Consider the following 21559-nt stretch of genomic DNA (forward strand, 5'->3'; position numbering starts at 1 on the left):
GAATACCAAACAAGTTTCTCCCCCACCACCCATTTTAATAGCAGAATGTGTGAGACAGTGGAACAGCATTGGAGTAAATTTAGTGCTGTCAGCTTATTGGTATAAACTGTAGTGGATTTTGACATTTAAGGCCCATTAACTCTCTTTCCCTTGCAAATGGAATTTCAGCTGACATGTAGATAGGGCAACCCACATGACAAATCCATTATTTCTCTGTGAAACAGCAGGTATCAGGGTGGGCCTCCTACCATTTCCTTACAAATAAGTCCCCAACGGGGCCACAGTGCAATTAGACTTAGGTAGTAGTCAACTTGGGAGTCTGACTGGGGTAGTATACTGACTAGCGTAGCTGGAAGCTACCATTGCAGCTAAGCAAGCAGGGTGGTGGTGGTGGTGACAGGGGGGTTGAGAGTACTTATTTTCAAAGAAGGGTCCCCTTGCCCAAGGAGGTAGTAGTGTTCCATGGGGTAACATGGAGCCTCTTCCTGGGGCTGAGTTTTTTTCTATCCAAGCAATATACACTTAAAAAAACAAAACAGATATTCAATTGACCAGAGACTTCTAAGTCATATTTAAGAAGCATTGTTCTGTGGCAGGTGGGACTCCTTCCATCATCCTGTTGACAGAATTAAAAGTTTTCTCTCTTGCACAGCTGTATACTTGCTGTCAACATGTCTTTTGCTGCTTTTAATGATGTAGAGGTTAAGACAGATCAAATTCAAATGTTTCTAGCAGGTAGGTAATGCAACTGAGCATGGGAAGGAAAGCAGTCATTCATTTTGCATATTAAACACAGAAGAATCTTCATGTCCACTTGTCTCCCATTTTTCTTTGGACATGTGGCTTACTGTCTTCTATTTACCACTTTTGATAGAAATGCAAGCCTGAGAATTATTTTACCTTCCTCCTAATTCTTTTATGAGAAAACAAAATGCAAGCAGTAATGATGAAAAATGGCAGCTGGCCCCTCGTCTTGGTGTTGGAGAAAGAATAGGGAGTCCTGGGACCATGGCAAACTGTGTGTCAAATTGTCGTTGCTTGGGAATGAAAGTTCTGTATTAATAGGATATCCAACTATTTGGCAATTAATAAAACTGTATTTTATTTAAAAAAATTTTTTTTCCAACGTTTATTTATTTTTGGGACAGAGAGAGACAGAGCATGAACGGGGGAGGGGCAGAGAGAGAGGGAGACACAGAATCGGAAACAGGCTCCAGGCTCTGAGCCATCAGCCCAGAGCCCGACGCGGGGCTCGAACTCACGGACCGCGAGATCGTGACCTGGCTGAAGTCGGACGCTTAACCGACTGCGCCACCCAGGCGCCCCAATAAAACTGTATTTTAAAGCGTTACTACTTTTTAAGGAGACTGTTTGGTCTAGTGGTTAAGAGTTTGGCTCTGGAACCAGACAGCCAGAGTTCAAATCTCAGTTTCACCATTTATCAGCTATGCGACTTTGGGCATTAGACCTAATCTTCAATTCTCAGAGCCTCACTGTAAAACAGTGCCAATAATAAAAGCCACATCATAAACTTGCAGTTAGGACTTGATGAAAAGAACTCAGTGTCTGGCATATAGTAAATGCTTAACAAACATTAGCTGCTACCATGGGATTAGTCAACACTGAGTAGGTCTAAGAAAGTGTGTCTGTGGACCACCAACAGGCAACTTCTGTTGCATGTAGACTTTGGAGCCATCTGGCTTTGGATCTAGGTGCTGCCACTTGCCAGCCAAGTATTTTGGGGCAATTATATAACCCCTCTGAGCATCTGTCTCTGGTCAGTTGTAAGCGTGGCACAATGGGACCTATTTCGGGGTTTAGTGAGGATTCGGTGAGGTAAAACACGTGAAATGATTGGTGCATTTGATGAGCGTACTGCTTATTGAGCACCTAGTAAAGTGTCCACCACCCTGAAGGTTACTACTATTTTATGCCTGCTTTATGGTGAGGAAACTGATTGCAAGTTAATTCTCTGGGGAAGTTGTCTGCTGGTTCTTCTCTGGCTTTGCTGCTGCTTTTGAAGGTTCACGCTTCAGCATACTTTTCAACAGCGCTCTTCTATGGCCTGTTCAAGTCTGCTTATGAACGTCCATGCCATACCCGTCATCACACAGTGTTCACCAGTGAGGGGACCTTGTTCTGCAGATCTGTGCCTCATTACATCTTAGTGAAGGCCAGTTGGTTGTCATCCCTCCAGAATATCCCGTAACTACTCGTGCTTCGTAAATTTGGCTGTTCGCTGAGAGTCATGGTTTTATCAGAGCACCTCTGTCTTGGCCTTTCTTCCGAATGCTCTTGACTTCTTATATTTTGGGATCTAAAAATGGAACGTTGTTTTTTCAGATTCATAAATCCCTTAAAAAATTTGAAAGGGAAAGGGCATTAAGAGAGGAGATTGAGGGACCCTTGGGTGGCTCAGTTGGTTAAGCATCCGACTCTTGATTTCGGCTCAGGTTATGATCTCATGGTTTGTGGGTTTGAGCCCTGAGTCAGGCTCTGCACTGGCAGTGTGGAGCCTGCTTGGGATTCTCTCTCCTCCCTCTCTCTCTCTGCCTCTCCCCTGCCCTCGAGTGTTGTTCTCTTTCTGTCTCTCAAAGTAAATAAACAAATATTAAAAAAAAAAGATTGATTTTTGTGGCTATTCAGCAATACGTTGAAATTCTCTACAGTGAAACAGTCCTCCATTTACTTTGACGATGGCAAACCAACCCATATGGTATATCTTTCCAGACTTTCAAGGAATATTACGTTTTGTCCAAACCAGCCAACTGCTTTGAAAGATTTCTGGTGGAACATGCACGCAGCTGCTACTCAGAGATGGTGAGGAGACAGACCTCACTTCATTGAATGAATAGCCTAGTAGACTTGGGAAAATAGGCTTAATTATGCTTAATAACGGGAAATTCTCTTTCTTTAAAAAAAAATCCCATTTGAAATGGTCACTTTATGTCTTTGCAATGAGAACAGTCAGTCTTTTTTTGGGGGGGGGGGGGTTGCGGTATATGCAGGGAGAGGGAGTAATTACTTCCTTAGCAGAAACTGTCTCTAACAAAGTGTTCTTTCTTAGGCTGCTAGACATTTGAGCTTCAGGTAATTTTCAGCAGATCAAAAGGAAGAAGTTGTGGCAAAATGAAGTAGCCAAAGCAATCCTTATACTCTGATTAGTTTTTTTTTTTAATCTAGTAGTGTTTATTAATACCTAAGCAGCTGAAGATGGAAATTTACTAGTATCATGATTTTGCTCATTACTCATCAAACATGGTCCTTGCTGACCCCTTGATTTTACCTTGTGCCTCTTCAGGTGCATTGGTCACCTTTTTGTTTTTTGAGCAGGCCTAGCATTTCTTGCCCTGGAGCCTTTGTTATTCCCTCTGCCTGGGTCAGTCTTCAGATTTTTGCATGTTTGGCCTCTCTCCATTGAAATGTCAGTCCCAGTGGCATCTTCTGAGCTGTCATCCTCATGATTTTGCATCTCCTAAAGAATCACCACCCTTCAGAATCCTTGACTGCTGTCTCTATATATCCTGTTTTATCTACCTGGAATTAAAGTAGTTATGTTTGTCTGTCTCCTCTCACTAGAATATGACCTCCAAAAACACAGGGGCCTCATCTTTCCAGTTGATTAATGGGTTTCCAGCCCCTAGAACAGTTTCCAAAGATGGTTAATATATACTTGCTAAATGAATGAATAAATTCTTTTTCTTTCTTCCTTTCTTTAAAATGCTTATATATTTACTTATTTTGAGAGAGAGTGAGAGTGTGTCCGTGCGTGCAGGGAACGGGCAGAGAGAGAGAGAGAGATCTCAAGCAGGCTCTGCATTGTCAGCACAGAGCCCTCTGCGGGGCTTGAACTCATGAACCATGAGATCATGGCCTGAACTGAAATCAGGAGTAAGATGCTCACCTGGCTGAGTCACCCAGGAGCCCCATGAATGAATTTATTTTTTATATAAGTGTTTTGGAAAACATCCCCAAACTTCTTTTGTTTGTTGTACTTAATATAGACCAGGGGTCAGCAGACTTTTTCTACAAGGTACTACATAGTAAATGTTTTAGGTTTGAGGGACCCAAATATCTGTGACAACTACTCAGAAAGCAGCTACAGACAGTCTATAAACCTAGGTGTGGCTGTGATCCAATGAAACTTTATTTCCAAAAACTATTGGTGAGTGGTGCTTGGGTGGCTCAGTCAGTTAGACATCCGACTATTGGTTGCAGCTCAGGTTGTCATCTTGTGGTTCATGAGTTCAAGCCCTGCGTCTGGCTCTGTGCTGACAGTGTGGAACTTGCTTGGGATTCTCTTTCTCTGCTCCTCCCCCATTCTCTCTCTCTCTCTCCAAATAAATAAACTTTAAAAAGAACAACAACCATCGGTGAGGAGTGGGGTGCTGTATTTGGCCTATAGGCTGTAGTTTGCCCATGTTTTGTGTAGAGTCCATCAGTTGTAACCTACATATTTTGGAATATATATGAAAAAGTGGGATTTGAAGAGTAGCTGCCTTAATTGGAGGTTCAGTTCATTTGGTTTACAAGTAGGAGAATATGATGAACATCTGTTCTTGTTTCTCTAGGAGAGAACATATAGTGAAACTTATTTGTAGCATGATAGCAACATTCCAAAAGAGACCTCTCACAGGGGATGGAATACATATTCAACACTGTCGTAACAGAAAAAATGAGTACTGATCAACATGTCGGTGAAAATACCAGGAGAAATATTTATTTAGGAGAACTGAAAGTTGAAAAAGTTTATTTTGACCACCCCAGGCCAACGTAGGCTAATACAGATAGGGTTTAGTTTAGTCTAATGCAGCATCCTATTTAGGAAATAGAATGATCTGAAATTATGAAGTACTTTATGTACTTTTCTTCTGAAGGAAGAATACACTGCAGGATACCTATAGGCCACTGGGCATACTTTTGAAAACTGGAATTTATAAAATGTTTTGTAACAGGATTGACATAGGCCCCATTGTCTAGTGAGACACTACCACATGTCTGAACTTTCCTAATAGTCAAGAAAACTGTTAATCCTGGACCTTCTCCCTTCTTTCCACCCTACTCCCCAGAGCAGGAACCAGCTGGTCAGTGGGAAGTCTCTGTAGCTCTTTCTGTTAGTTGAAGGATTACAGGTTCTTAGAGAATAGCGGCATAGTTTGCTTCTGGAATTGGGTTTCTACTTTTGTGACAGAAAGAGTTAAAGAAAATGCAATCAAAGTTGACTCGTTCTACTGAGTAGGAGAATTAGATTGTAAAAATCTTGTTAAAAGCTCAGTGTTTAAAATAGCATCATTAATAAACCAAAAACATTTGTATAGGTTTTTGTTTATTTACCTACCAATTGTTTTAAATTGTGGCAAACCCCCCCCCCCCCACATTTGTGTGGTATTTTGAGATTAATTTGCTAGGTCAGACTTCCCAGTTATTAAGAATCTATTTAGAATCACTCCTTGAGTCTTACTTAACTGCTTTGTCTTTAAATTAGTGTGTGAGCTTGAGGAAGTCGGTTATTTATTTATTTATTTATTCATTCATTCATTCATTCATTTATTTATTTATTTAAAGTTTATTTGTTTTGCGAGAGCGCCAGTAGGGTGGGGGCAGAGAGAGGGGCAATTCCAAGCAGACTCTATGCAGTTAGCACAGAGCCCAATGCAGGGCTTGGACTCCTAAAACCGTGAGATCATGACCTGAGCCGAAATCAAGAGTCAGACGCTTAACTGACTGAAGCGCCCCGGAGCCCCTTGAAGAAGTCATTTAATCTCTCATAGTCTTGGTATCTGTAAAATGGTCTCTCAGGTCTCTTTCTAATTTTTAATGATTTTTAGTTGAGCACATATGCTAGTTCCAGTTTTGCTGGAAATGGGAAAATTAGTGAAACCCATATATCCTTCTGATGGTATTAGCATGCTTTTAGGGTGATGCATTCATAACTTGTTTCTCCTTCAAAACCAAATGGACTGGTTAGAATGATTTGTGAGAATGTAATTGACAGTCTTGAAGAGTAAGATATTCTTTACGTGGCAATCTTCCCATTATTGGGTATGAAGGCAATTTAGAGAGAAATATTGGAGGCACAAATGATTCACGTTTTTAACGTAATGGCTCAGATCCTAGAAAGATGAGTGTCGTGGATGTCTTTCATCAAGTTTGTTTGTTTGTTTGTTTGTTTGTTTGTATATCTTTATGACCTTGTGAATGAGAGAAAGTTCACAGGAGTTCAGCAGCAACATTGTCCTCAGCTCAGTGGTTGTCATAGACCAATATGGAATCTGGAGCTTCTCAGGATGTCTCTACAGGGAGCAGGCAGCTGGCATTTGTAGTCTTTGCCTTATGCTCCACTAAGATATAACAGTTCTCTAAAGGCCTATTCATATTTAATCTTTTCAAAAAATTTCTGAGGTCATCCTAATTAGAAGTGCCCTTTATGTCCTCTGAACACTTATATTACTTAATACCTCTTTTGTGGCATTTATATCTATTACTCTGTATTTTGCTGTGTTCATGAGTCTCTTCTCTGTTAGATTGTTAGCTCCTTAATGACTGGAACCAAGTGTGATGTTTCTGGTTTCCCACTCTGGAGATATCATCTTGGATACAGGTCTCTTTCCTCTGTGTTCTTATAGCATATCTACAAGTCAGCCTCTCCCTCTTATCTATTTGATTTCTGACAGGGACAGAGTATGGTGTGTTCAATTTTGTATTCCTTTTTTTTTTTTTTTTTTTATGTTTATTTTTGAGATGGGAGGGGCAGAGAGAGAGGGAGATAGAGAATCCTAAGCATACCCTGAGCTGTCAGTGTAGAGCCCGATTTGGGGCTTGAACTCACAAATCGTGAGATTGTACCCTGACCTGAAACCAAGAGTCAGATACTTAACCGACTGAGCCACCCAGGTGCCCCCAATTTTGTATTCCTTAATCCTTTGTATATAATCCCTAACAAATAGCTGGTTAATTAATGTAGAGATGAGACGAGTGAGTAAAGCTGTAGCTGACCCAATAAAACACTGGAGTATCTTCATTTGTATGATTTTTGCCACTATAAACACCTCCTAGAAGTATAATGGACTGCCCTCTAAAACATCACATATGTTGATGACAGATAATAATAACTATTTGAAACATAACTTAAATGCTGTTTCTTCCATCAGAGCCTTTCAACAAAAGAGCCTGAGACTATTCTTTGTTGGATAATTCTAGGATGGTCAGGCTGGCAATTCAGAATATTGGAAGAAAGGTGGCCTGAATTCAAGTCCCTGCTCTGCTACTTAGGAGTGGTTTGGCCTTGTGGAGGTCATTTTAGTGCTCAAAGATAGTTTCTCATGTGTAAAGTGGAAGTGAAAACAGTATCTGATTGCCTGTGACTCTCTTCCTCTCAGGGTTGTTGGGAAAATCAAACGGCACAGTGTATACACAAGTACTTAGAAAACTAAATTACGTTATGAAGGGAATACACTATTACATGTTATGAAATAGGGTGACACCCTATGGTTTTAACATTTACCTTTTTCTTGTGGTTATGTAAAATAAATAACCCAACCTATAATAAGAGTAGTTGGCCATTACCCAAATAGGGGCCTCAACTCCACCTGTTAAACCCAAGTCCTACAAAAAAGGATAGTAATGACTAGTTAGTTAAGCATAGTTTCCTTCTTGCCATGCTAGTTCTTTTCCTAAATGTTAAAAGAGATGTAGCTAATGAATTTTATGCCTACAGCAGAACACTGAATTCTATTGACCACACCTTTGCCTGTTCCAGTTTCTCCATCCCCTTCTTTCTCACCTCCTTCAATTGGTTTGACACCTTCACCTGTGATATGTTCTTTTGCAGGCCTACTGGTGGAATTTTCAGACCCTTGATACTTTTCTTAAATTTGCCTAGTTGTGTGCTACCCCCCTTGTTAAATTCCTTTCTTGCTACAGTCTGTCTCCAGCAAACTCTACTGCTGGGGGCAAAGTTAGAGATGAATGACTAAAATTTTGGATTGTGGCCTGTCTTTGAGAAAGGGGGGTGGTGGTGATTATTTCTGAATGCTTCCTGCTTAACTGTGACGATGACTTCTATGTTCTAACTATGTCTTTTTCAACACCATACACCCCAAAACTTGTGTTACTTCCAAGCTTCAAAGAATAAGTGCCTCCAGGCTTGTTTAAGATTCCTGGAAAGTCAGCCTGGCAAAATTTGTTTCCAAAAATAGGATTCATTTGAGAAAAGAGGTGTTACATTATTCATATTGCCTTGTGAGCAGCAAAGTCTTTAGAGCCTTCCCTAAAATGAGACACTTGTGTTTGGATTTATGGCTTGATTGTCAGCTTGATTATTAGGTTGAGTCTTAGAAAATAATGAAGTATCTTGAAAGGCACAGGTTTGTGGTTCGAGGAGGTGTAGTTGGTAAGGAGAGAATGGGCTTTGGAATGAGACAGGCAGGGTTTAAATCCCTGAGGACACTTCCTAGTTCTCTGGATATCCTTGGTAGCTTTCTTTATTATAAAATTGTGACATTTGCTTCCCAGAATGATGATAAAAATTAGCTAAAATGATACATAATTTTATTTATTTTTGAAAGAGACAGAACATGAGTGGGGGAGGGGCAGAGAGAGAGAGGGAGACACAGAATCTGAAGCAGGTTCCAGGCTCTGAGCGGTCAGCACAGAGCCCAACGAGGGGCTGAAACACATGAACCGTGAAATCGTGACATGAGCCGAAGTTGGATGCTTAACCGACTGAACCACCCAGGTGCCCTGCTAAAACGATGCATATTGATGTTCCACGTGGTCTCTGACACTTGGGAGGCACTCAATAAGTGATAGTTTTCACCCCAGTTAGTCAAGTGGAGCATGAATCAGGTTTTTGTTTTTGTTTTTGTTTTTTTTGTTTTTGGTTTTTTTTTTTTGCATCAAGGGACAGAACCCACTTAAATTGGCTGGTGGGGGCAGTAGTTCATTGAAACATGCAGTGGGGAGTTCCGGGGATATTTGACTTGAGGCTTAGCTGGATCCAGTAGTTAAATGATGTCATTTAAAACCTCCTCATCTCCCCATCCCCCTTGTCCCATCTCTCAGTTCTGCTTTTGTCTTTGCTGGCTTCATTCTTGGGTTGTTTGCAACACATGGTGGAAAAGTCAATTATTGTAAATTGCAGGTGTTTATGGTCCTATCTCATGATTCTAGGATGTGTCTACAGCATTGACACACATAAAGATGTCCGGTTTTCTTTGTGTTGGGTGCCCATCTCTAGATCAGTTACTCTGTCCAGGGGTAGAGTGCCTTGATTGGCCAAGCCAATGCCATGTGCCCACCTCTGTTGATGAAGACGTATGATCACTTGGTTGATTACCCCTTTAGAATCACAGGGGGAAGGAGATGAGGTAGTTCCCATAGGTGTTCAAGTAGACATATAGGTTAGAAACGTGTCCATCTGAGGTAGCAATGGCAGGTCCCAAGACAGATACAGCATGCTCTCAAATTTTACTGTGTGTGTGTGTGTGTATGTGCACATGATGCGAGTGTGCTTTAAGGACTCCTTTGATGTGTTTTAGTTGTGTGTTTAAAGTTTTGGGGCTAAGGCCGATGGTAAACTGCAGGGGGTCTGGGAACTGCCCGAAATGATACATAGCATATTATATACATGTACAGAAAAATATTTTTTCCCTGGAGTTAATGTTATGCAACATGTTCTCTCCAATGAAGTTAATAGAAGCTCTTTATAAAATTCTGCAAAATCTTTGGCTCATCCTCTGCAACATGTTAGGGAAACTTTAGGAAAGTTCCTTTCACAACTGTTTTTGGAAGATCAGACAGAGATTCGTTCTCTTAGGGTTCCACCACTTACTATTTCTTCCAGTGGAAACTACCTTGAATGATGCTTATCAAAAAGGAAAATATTGGTTTTTGAGACTTGGCTAAAATTAGCTATATTTTGTAAGATCTGAACCAGTTAATTTTATGGGAGCTTTTGTGTTTGTAATTGATAGCTTACCAATTGTGGTACATGCTGGTATAAACAACCAGTAGAAGAAACTAGCTGTTGACATATTTCTTCTTTTTTCCCTGGCATAAGGAACTTCCACAGCGTACTACCATTTTTCTTCTCAATTCTAGAATTGTAGACAGGAGAGAGAATTCTGCTTGTTTGGAGCCAATTCAAACTCTGGAACCAAAAGGAAGAGATTCCCTGCTTCCTCTAATTATATTAGCTTCTCAAAATCAAAATGGTGGTTTACCCAGCAGTAGGTGGGAGTGACAGGCTATTGTATTCCTTCCCATTTTTAGGGAGATGAATCAGGTGGCCTTGGTTCTAGGTTTGGGACTTATGTGCAGGCTTTTATATTAATCCTAGATTTCGAGTTTATTTCTTATAGCTTTCTTAAATCACAAACTTCCTTCCTCAAAATTAATTGTTTCCTATATGGGGATTTGATGCTATGAGAATTAAATTGCTCAAATAAAGGCAATTTCATTATTCTAAAATGGATCCTCTGGTTCATATCATCAGATGTTGGGACTGGAAGGGATCCTTGAAGATTCTCACCTACCTCTGTGAGGATAAACTGAGTCTCCGACAAGTGCAATGATGTAACCAGGGTCCCAGGGCTACTTGAGGAGAAGAGCTGGAAGTGAGGTCTAGGGATCCCTTCACACTAGTATTTTTCCCCCAGCTATCCTACATTTTTCTCTGGCAAAATTTTAAAAAATTATCCCCAAAGCATTGTTTTCATTATCACATAGCTCAAATATGGAATCTGAGGGCAAGAACCAAATTGGTCTTTTTAATGATCATATGCCCAGTAGTAGCATTAATTAGCAACAGCAGCAGTAGTACAAATAGTCATAATAATCTCATCTGTAAGAACTTACTCTGGCCAGACATTATTCTTTATATTTTACATATACTTACCTACTGAATGGGGCCAACAACCCCTTGAAGTGGGTACTATTATTATTTTCATTTTACAGATGAATAAACTGAGGTCCAGACATATAAAGCCTAGAAATGTGCATGGAAGGCACTTGGTAAATCTTTGCTCAGTACTCAGAATTTCCAAAGCACATTCATGATCATTATATAGTGTGATGACATTTCAAGGGAGGAGGGCATTTTTCTGAGGAAATAATGGCCCAGAGGGCTCTAAGAGACGGAGGTTAGGGGGACAGTTAGTAGTAGAGCTAGGACTTACTTTGATCCTGACCTTCTGACCCCGTTAGTGTCATCTGTGAATTTCTGCAAAAGCGCATCCTAAAGGTCAGTGGCTGGGAAACTCTGAGGCACTGTCTGGTTTTATATTTACCCAGAGGTTGGCCATTTCCAGCATTCTTCTTTGCTTTGTGTAGATCCAAATTTCTATCTGGTATCAATTTCTTTCTGCCTGAAGGACTCCCTTTAAAGAGTGTTGGCCTTTGTTCTGGCACATGGTTAAATTACTCGGGATCAGCGAGACCCTTTTGAGGCTGCTTTTAAGCCCTTTCCAGAGCAGGCTGTGTCTAGGACCCTTTTGGAGGCTCTTCCTGATATTTTATGTAAACCAGCTCTTTCTACTCAGGCTGGTGGGAATGCCGCTTATTCCCAGCCCCATGTGAACCCTAGGTCCTCGTGCAGAGTAGTACTCAGCCAAGGATTGGAGGGGACCCCCTTTGCAGATTTCCAGAGTTGCTCACTGCCTCATTCTCCCCGAACTTTTATCTCTGGCTCCTCAGCTTAGCATGACCCCTGAGCTTGGCTTGGGTTTCCCCTTCCTGCACTACTGCCTAGAGTAAGTTGGGGTGATAGTAGGGCTTATCTCACTTGGAATTTCCTTGTCTCAAAGATCATGGTCCTGCATTGTCTTTGTCCAGTAACTAGTACAGTTGTTTCATGTGTTTTGTCCACTTTTCTAGTTGTTTGTAGTGGGAGGGCAGTTCCTGTAGCAGCTAATCCTTCAAGGACGGAAGTGGATGCCAGTGTCTTGTTTGAGGTCCCAAACCTTAGCAGGGTACTCTGTGCCCCCTATTTGTTAAGAACAGATATCACCCTCTGCTTCCTTTTACTTCCTCTCCCGAGCTATATTCAAAGGAACACGGAAGTTACTGGGAGACTGCGTTATTTGAAGCAAGTAGAATCTGCTCTTGCCTGTTGAAGATGAGGTGAAGAATTGGCCACTCCTTCTACTTACTTCCTGTCTGTCTGCTCACAGAGCCAGAGTCTAGAACCTTGAGTTGGCTTAAGGAGCCAAGGGCTCATGTGCCTGTGAACTAGCTGTGCAAGGGCAAGATCTACATCTGTTTCGGTCATCTTTGTATCCCAAAACCAAACAGAGTGGGCACACACTGGGTCCCTGAATGAATGAATGAATGAATGAATGAATGAATAAAAATGTATAAATGATCACACAGAATTGTGAACTTGAGATTTGTGTGTAGATATGTGGGGTGAGGGGTGATTCCTGACTGTCTGTGAATTGTCCCTATGAGGAAAAACCAGTTTGACACCTGTATGTGTGTGCGTGCATGCGTGTGTGTGTGTGTGTGTGTGTGTGTGTGTGTGTCTGAGGTTGATTACCTGTGGGCATCTCTGTCCCGGTTGCCTTTCCAGTCTGAGCAAGTACAGTTGTTAACCAGCGTGTTTTCCCACAAAGAGGCTGGCTTTTACCTTTTACGTGCTACTACCCAATGAGGTGGGTGGTGTTTATAAGAGGAGTAACCACGAAGGGGCCAGTTGCCAGGTTAGCTAGAACATCTGTCATAGCTCTGTTTTCTGCTGATGAATAGGAGGGAGACATTGTCCTGGTTGATGATTTTCATGGAATGGAAAGTGGTGCTTGTAAGGTAAATGATGATTTTAGGTTGGGGGCGGGGGGAGAAATGTGGGACAGAAGGGAAAGGTGGTGGGTGGTATATATTTAGAAATCATGAATAAATAATAATTAAGCAGCTTTTTAATCATGTCTTCATATAGATTGCATGTTCCCTTGAAATGCATAGTCTATCGTTTTTTGTCTTTATTTTGAGGTCTCTTTTAGTGTTAGTACCATCTCTTATTTTGACGTTAAGTTTCTTGTCCTTCTTTAAAAAATAGTTACCAGTGTTTGCCTTCCTCTTTTGTGATCAGCTGTTAGGCTTCCATCTGTGCCCTTTTGTAATTCAGACTTCCCATTATGGTATTTGCTTGCTTATTTAAGATTGGGTCAGGAGCCATGAATGTAAGAGGATACACTGTGCTGCTACTTCAGTAGCTTTAGAACTGGGCTTTAGAAAGCAGGACTTTAAAATTACTAAGCAAATTCATTCCTTCTGGGTCAAGCTTCCTAATAAACACCTAACAAAAAAATTCCGTATGTGGTGTTCCTGGGGCTGCCACCTGGAGAGTGGATTTTCTGAAGATAAAGGTAGCAATAGTTACTTCTATAGCAAAGAGTACGGTGGATTTCAGCGGGTGGATTTCAGCGGATTCTGAATTGTGCTATTTTGGTGGAAGCAGTTATGCGTTCTGTTGCTATGGTGATGAGATGGGACTGCATTGATATATACAGTATTGTCTTCAGTAAATGGTTTGGTAGCTGCCTCTCCTTTTCTTCCCCCCTATTCTAAATTCATTATAAGTTTAAAGGAAAAAAAAAGTCACTGTTCGTATTGGTGTTTTACAGTTGAACAGATCGTTTTCATTTTGAGAACTAACAATCGCAGAGGTGGGTGTGGTAAAGTGGAAAAGTGCAGAAATTAAAGCAACGAAGGTCAGAGCATAGAGATTTGTTGACAGTGGACTGTGTTCTCAGGAGGAGACACTTAAGGATTCATAGCTTATCTCTTTTCTTCATTGAGGTAACAAATGGATGTAAAGCACAATAAAAGTGGCTGGCATGTTGAAGAGGGTTGATAAATGAAAGTCATTTATTTTATTTATTTATTTATTTATTTATTTATTTATTTATTTATTTATTTATTTATTTATTTATTTAAAGTAAACTCTATCCCTAACATGAGGCTTGAACTCATGACACCGAGATCAAAAGTCTCATGCTCTACTGACTGAGCCAGCCAGGAGCCCCAAAAAGCCACTTAATTTTTATAAGATCTAATTACTTTCTAAACATTTGGAAACAGCTTGATAATCAAGGGAAAAAAAAAGTAGTCTAAGCCTATGTTTAAAAAAAAAAAAATGAGAAGGAACCGAGATGCAAACAAGTTGCCTTCCTTTTCCAATGTCCATTTTATTCTCTAGAATAGGAGCTACTTGATGGGTTTTTGTAGTTATTATTTTATCACAGGCTAGATACTTTGTTTCCATGCTTAAGTATATTCCTTTTACATTTATGATATATCATGTTTATACTGTAACTTGGAAACTTAATATACTTTAGACCTCTTAACAATAGAAAAGGTGTCCCTTTCTTTTTAATGGCTGTGTGGTGTTTCACCATACAGAGGTACCCTAAATCATTTAACCAGTCTTATATTGATAGCTTCCCATATTTAGCCACTTGATGACTTTTGACTGTTTAACAATATTTGCAGAATATGAAATCCAAATATTAACCTCAGTCCAGCTACTTACTGTAGGCTTCGTAAATGAGTCAAAGTAGTAATTTACAACAGAGCTTTTCTTGTTACCGCATTTAGAATAAATTTTGCAAGAGAAGCAAATGTCTAGTCTTCTTGAGTTATGCAATTAAGCAATTACTGTTCTCACCTAATTATATAGAAAATTACAGAGTTGGGTGGAGTGGGCACTGGCTAGTATCAGCTTCCTTCACACTTCCCCCTTGATGACTGTGGAATGGCCCTGTTTTTTGGCCTGAGTTTAAGTCATGAGTGTGGTAATCCATGTATAGTAATTAAAATTCAGTAAAGATCTTTCTTCACTATTTGTTTGGCTCATGCAGTTTCAGAATCATTTGTTAAGCTATGTGAATAACTTCCCAAGGATGTTTGTCACATGGAGAGAAATCACCAATGAGAAAAACACTTTTTATTGTAGCTGCTGGTAGTTTCTATTTTGGTTGATTGTTAGCTTTATGAAAAGAGATGATATACATTCACCAGTTCACTTATTCAACGCACGTGTTCTCCTGTCCTTGGCAAAGCCTGCTAGCTCTCACAACTTATCCTATCTGTCTCCTCAATTGCTTTTATTATGCATAGGTTAGGCAGTTTTGAAGCCCATATCAAAAAAAAGGAAAACACTTTTTCTGACAGCACATGCCTCGACTTTGTGCTTCCTTAAGACTCTACCTTTGTATGACTTCTTAACTTTCAGGAATGGCATCATTATCCGGTTCTTCCAAGGTCATCTGGGATTTCTGGAAGTGACTTGGAACTCACTTGCCAAAGAGCCTATTAACTCAATAGGTATCAGATGGAGTTCCTTTAATCTTTGATATTTTCCCAAAGCTCGATAGGCATACCGCATTGACTGATGGTGGACCATTTGTTCAGACTTGGTCATCATTGTCCTATGGGCGCTGTGTACTCATTTTTTATTAACTTGCGAAGAGCTCAAAAAAATACATTTTACTTCCTCTTTGACAATGTATGCTTTCCAGTGTATGCTTCCAGTGCATTGCTTCCAAAGTAATGGTAACTGTGTTTCACTGGGACCGATACTAGTATACTGGAAATCATTTTGCAGTTCTGAGAATCATAGATTTCCTTTCCAGCTGTTTGCAATGAATATTTAGTGATATTTGAAGGAATTGGGTTTCAACTACATAAACTTTGGAAGATGTAGCCAGGAAATAATTAGTCTTAATCTCATAGGAATATTGTCAGCATTCAGACCTCAAGTTCATAAAATTCCTTGATAAAATCTTGGTCCAGGAAAGACCATCTCTTGCCTCTTATGAGTTCATATGATCACCATGTTTTCATTTGCTTCTGTAAGCAGTGTGGTGACTTAATGATTGATAAAGAGGACCCCACCTTTATTTTTATTTACTTATTTATTTTTGAATATAATTTATTATTAAACTGGTTTCCATACAACACCCAGTGCTCATCCCAACAAGTGCCCTCCTCAATGCTCATCACCCACTTTCCCTTCTCCCCCACCCCCCATCAACCCTCAGTTTGTTCTCAGTATCCAAGAGTCTCTAATGGTTTGCCTCCCCCGCCTCTGTAACTTTTTTTTCCCCTTCCCCTCCCCCATAGTCTTCTGTTAAGTTTTTGAAGATCCACATATGAGTGAAAACATATGGTGTCTGTCTTTCTCTGACTGACTTATTTCACTTAGCATAATACCCTCCAGTTCCATCCACATTGCTGCAAATGGCCAGATTTCATTCTTTCTCATTGCCAGGTAGTATTCCATTGTATATATAAACCACATCTTCTTTATCCATTCGTCAGTTGATGGACATTTAGGCTCTTTCCATAATTTGGCTGTTGTTGAAAGTGCTGCTATAAACATTGGGGTACATGTGCCCCTGTGCATCAGCACTCCTGTATTCCTCGGGTAAATTCCTAGCAGTGCCATTGCTGGGTCATAGGGTAGATCTATTTTTAATTTTCTGAGGAACCTCCACACTCTTTTCCAGAACGGCTGCACCAGTTTGCATTTCTACCAACAGTGCAAGAGGGTTCCCTTTCTTCACATCCTCGCCAACATATATAGTCTCCTGATTTGTTCATTTTAGAGAGAACCCCACCTTTAAAGATAGAAACTTAGGAGCATGTACTTGGGAGAAAATTGCTGGAATCCAGCTTTAAAGTTGTTGTAGTCAAACATTCAGTGCCCAAGTAAATGTGGATGATGCATACCTTTTTAAAATTACCTAAAATAGAGAAGAATTTTGAAAATTGTACTAAATTCATTTTTATAAAAATATAGTTTTTAAATATGTTTGATTGCATCTTAAGACTGTACCACAAGCTGGGGCGCTTGGGTGGCTCAGTCGGTTAAGTGACCAACTTAGGCTCAGGTCGTGATCTTGCCGTTCATGAGTTTGAGCCTTGCATTGGTCTCTGTGCTGTCAGTACAGAGCCTGGAGTCTGCTTCAGATTCTGTGTCTCTCTCTGTCTCTGTCTCAAAAATAAGCAAATGTTAGGGTGTCCGACTTTGACTCAGGTCATGATCTCATGGTTTGTGGGTTCGAGCCCTGTGTCAGGCTCTGTGCTGACAGCCTGGAGCCTGCTTTGGATTCTGTGTCTCCCTCTCTCTCTGCCCCTCCCCCGGCTCACACTCTGTCTCTCAAAAATAAATAAACATTAAAAAATATATAAAAATTAAAAATCATTAAAAATGTTTTAAAAAGAGTGTACCACATACTAAGTTATATTCCATGTATGAGCATCCTTAAGCCTCTTATCCTGGGCTGTATTTGTGATGCCCTTTGATTTCTGATCCACAATAGAAGTATAATTGAAACAGAGTCAAATAAAAAGAAAAAAATAATAGAATCTCCCAACTTTTCTTCTAACTGGCCCTGTGACTATTTGAAGGCTTCAGGGAACCAGAAATTCTCCACTAATTGCCTCTTGGGATATGAAGAATTTAAGACCAAACAAAACATTTTTCTAAAGTTTGTCACATTGTCATCCCTGGGGCTTTAACACTTAGCCCTGGGAATATTCTTCCTCTTTGTTCATCAAGGTGGCATCTAGCATTACGTTGTAGTTTTTAGATTTGTTGGCTGACATAGAACAACCTATAAATGGGCCATTTTGGTGGAACTACAAATCAATATGATATTGACAATGAATCTGCCTGCATTTTTGGGCATGGGTTTCGTGTATACACAGAGCAAGCTGTAATTTTAAAGGCTAATGAGTTATTCAGGTGTATACTTAGAGTTTTAATGGGGTTATTGAGAAGCTTGCAAACTTCCTAGTTTCAGTAGAATACTGTCTGGTGCACTTATAAGAAGAGTTCACTATCCAAGTATGAAACCATAGGTTCCAAAAACTTAGATGCACGTGGAAGTAATAGCCTCTATTTATCGAGCGTCTTCCATGTGCCAAGCATTTGGCTAAGTTTTGACCAACTTTACAGTTTATACCACCAATTCTGGAAGGATTTCTATGCATTCACATATATAGGTGTGTGTGTATTGTTACAAACACAGGGTTGTTTTTAGTTTTAACATAAATGGTGATACATATGTTTTGCTATGCAACTTGATTTCTTTTTTCTTCTTTTCCTCCTCTGAATATGTTAGATCTTTTTCATGTCAGTGTTCATGGACCTAGGACATTCTTTGAACCTGGGCATAGGATTCTGTAGCACTGGTTGTCAAACTGACCTGCACATTGGAATTACCCTTGGAGTTTGGAAAAATACTCAAGCCTGGGCCCCCAATACCAGAGATTCTGATAAAATTGGTATGGAGTAAATAAAGCTTGGGCATCAGAGTATGAAAACCAGTGTCTTACGGCGCAGGGGCACAAACATTTATTAAAACATTCACCTATTGAAGGTCACTTAGACTGATTCTCTATTACCAATAGTGAATGGGTTTTCTATTACAGTGCTGTAGTGAACATCCTCGTTAATATATCTCTGTGCTCATGTGTAAGTATATCTATAGGTTAATCCCTATATATGGAATCTAGGAATCCTTAGATGTGGATCAAAGGGCCAGTACATTAAAAACAACAATAGATATTGCCATTTTGCACTCCACTGAGGCAATACAATTGACTTTCCCATCCATAGATTATTAGATTGCCCACTGTGGGGCTGAAGTTCCCCCCAACCTCACCCCCCGTTAAGAAAAAAATTTGTTCTGATTTTGGATGGTTGTATATCTAAGTGCTTATGGAGTTTCCTATCATGAAGGGAGACTGGGGAAATCCCATGTCAAAGTTTTATTTCTCTTGGTCCTTTTAGCGCTTTTTCTTTTGGAAATTAGTTTTAGAGGCTGACGTGACAAGGTAATGCCTTCACTTCTCATTCATTAGAGGGTATGTGTGTCTCTCATGAAGGGCCGGGGAAGTTCTGATTGAAGAGCAACACCTACCAGAGCCACACAACATCCCATACTGGTGGGGGCCAGAAGGCCTCTTTACTGCCTTATTTCTACACCTGAACTCGCATTCAATTGAAACTTTACCGGCATCTTTTCATAAGCCTCTCTTGAAGGTTTATTATGTAAAATTTGTAGTTAGAATTTTATGAAGGGCAGGGTCCTTCTTTCCAAGGGAGTTCCAGTTTTCATAATGTGACTCCATCATCTGTCCTTATAGTTTCTGGGTGGCTTCTCCCTGCCTTGTCATGCGCAGGACTCATTAGTAACAGCCTGAGCATAGGTGTGGTGCTGGCCTTGCCCAAAATGAACCCCTCTGAGCAGCAGGTGTTGTAGAGAGGCTCAGGATCTAGTCAACAACTCACCACACTGTAATTTTAAACCCAGGAATCACCATGGACTTAGCTTTCTATAAACATTTTTTACATTTGTAATGGCAAATGGTGGCTGTGTCCACACATGTTCAGAATGACCTCTCTGAGGCAAAAGTGTGAAAGCCTGTGGCCGTGGCTGCTGACAGTCACGTTGTCCAGTTTGGCGACCAGTTCAGTGATTTTCCTGGATAGACGAGATGCCTTCAGAGGTACAAAGTAGAATAATAAGTAGGTGAGGTCAGTGCCTGAGTAAAATGTGAAGGGGAATCAGGTCAGTATTGCCCATGTCAGCGTCCTTGCAGTGACTCAGTTGGGTGTGCTATGTGGTCGTTCTTGTATAAGTGGTTGGGTTGAAATACCGAATCTGTTGAATGCTTCAAAATATACAAGAGAGCTAAGACTTTTCAAAGTGCCTTTTCCCACACGGCCCCTAAAACTCTCAGAGAATTTCCCACAATTTGCAGATAAGCTGACTAACCTGCAGAGCCCTTGATTTAGTGATGACAACTGCCCTGTAGAGATTAAACCAGCCTCGTTCCAGGAATTTGTTCTGCTGATACACACAGGAATGTCAGAGAAAGGAATCTGGTTAACACATTTCTACCAAACAGTAGTTAACAAATACAAATCCTCCTTCCAACTCTCTAAGGTAGTTCTCCGTTCCCTTTGTAATGTCCACTTAAAAGCCATCACACTTTTAGAGAGGACGTTAGGGTCTTGAAGCCTTTCCTCCGGTTCCTCCAGGAAAGAAGTGGGTGAGCTGCTCTTTGAACCTGGGTCAAGTCTCCACGGCTGCCTATGTCATGTTGTGTCTGTTCATTAGTTTTTCCCTCACTGAAAAGCACAGACATTTTCCATGAGAAGGATGGGGTTTCTTAATAGTTCCCAGAGAATGGGGCTAAGCTTAACCAAGAAAGTTTGTTCTACATGGTGTTTCATTTTCTCTTGCTGCAATTGTATGAATCTTGGCATGAAAGTAGTCAGAAGTACATGAACAGAAGAAGGTAATTAGTGAGGTTTAAATTTTCTTTCAGTAAACACGAACATATAAAGCCCTCCAGGCAAGGTTTTATTTCTTTATTTTCAGTCCAGGGAACTGTAGTTTCCCTGGGATGCCAGTGGACATTATTCTCCATAAAGGCCTGCACACAAGTGGAAGTTGTACCTACTTGGCAATAAAACGCCTTGATGAGAAAATGTCGTTGTAGTATTTGGGAGGAGTAAGGTCGAGCAGCATCTGGTTTGGGGGCTGGGAGGGTTAGTAGCAGTACTCACTTTTCAAGGGACCGTGTCTTATGGCCTCACTGGGAAGAGGGACTAGATACTACTTTGAGGATGGCATTGCGCGTCCTCGGCCCAGAGTACCTCTGGTTTATCTTCTCTAAGCCGTATTAGACTTTACTCCTAGATCTGGAAAGCACAGTTTTTCAAACTAAGTGTATATCTATTCAACCTCTTCTCTCTCAGGATTTGCCAGAATTATTTCAGTTGTGAGAAGGTTCCAAAAAAATGAGTAGTAATCTACTTATTTTTAGGCAGTGTCTTTTAATGTCACTTAAATATTCTGTGTGGATCGTCCCAACGTGTTGGCTACTTGTTTGGAAAGGTCTGAAACCTAACACCCCTGAAGTGTGATCATCGTGGTGGGGAGGCATTTCAAGAGGCACCACATCTGCCTGCAGGGGTGAAGACTCTGACTTCAGGGGTTACTCAAGTAGGGTCAGCAGAGGACTGGAGCCACAGGGTACAGGCAGCTGTTGGTGCCCTGCAGGGTACTCGCGTTCTCCTCTGGTGACTGTGATGTCGTATTCTCCTATTCTTCCTGAAAGAGCTGCTAGGTGATTCAGGAAAAGTTGCTTGTTTTACATGTTTGTTAAAGAACAAAACTTGGCCTCTTGGAAGAGCGAGAGCTTTGATGTGACAGAACTGGCCATTGAGTTGTAACTTCCTATGTCTGTGTAACCTCTCATTGAAATTTGTCCTTGCACATCTAAGTGGATCCCTTAGAGGCAGTGAAGATGGAAACCTAAAGGGAGAAAACGATTTGCATTTCTTTCGGGTTCCGCTTAAATCTGTTTATTGACTTAACTCACAGACTAGCAACAGGTCGGCAGGCCCAAGGGCACAGGCTGTCTGGCAAGGCTGTGCTTTCGTTGGTGGGGACTCCAATGACACTTTTGGTTTGGCTCTTCTCCCAGATGATCCAGACGAGATGTCCTGGCTTCCAGACTGGTTTCTGTCACGTGAACAACA

General features: G+C 40.7%; 1 protein-coding gene and 1 non-coding gene across 6 annotated transcripts in view; one reads left to right on the forward strand and one right to left on the reverse strand.

Annotated features, from left to right (window-relative positions):
* Nucleotides 1-21559, forward strand: part of DAAM1 (dishevelled associated activator of morphogenesis 1) — a 178292-nt gene that overhangs the window by 39876 nt on the left and 116857 nt on the right. The gene's annotated exons all lie outside the window — the stretch shown is intronic.
* Nucleotides 13944-14016, reverse strand: TRNAK-UUU. Its single transcript has one exon. It is a non-coding gene; the product is annotated as a tRNA-Lys (tRNA).

This window comes from Prionailurus bengalensis, chromosome B3 (genome assembly GCF_016509475.1).
Source record: "Prionailurus bengalensis isolate Pbe53 chromosome B3, Fcat_Pben_1.1_paternal_pri, whole genome shotgun sequence".
Taxonomy (NCBI): domain Eukaryota; kingdom Metazoa; phylum Chordata; class Mammalia; order Carnivora; family Felidae; genus Prionailurus; species Prionailurus bengalensis.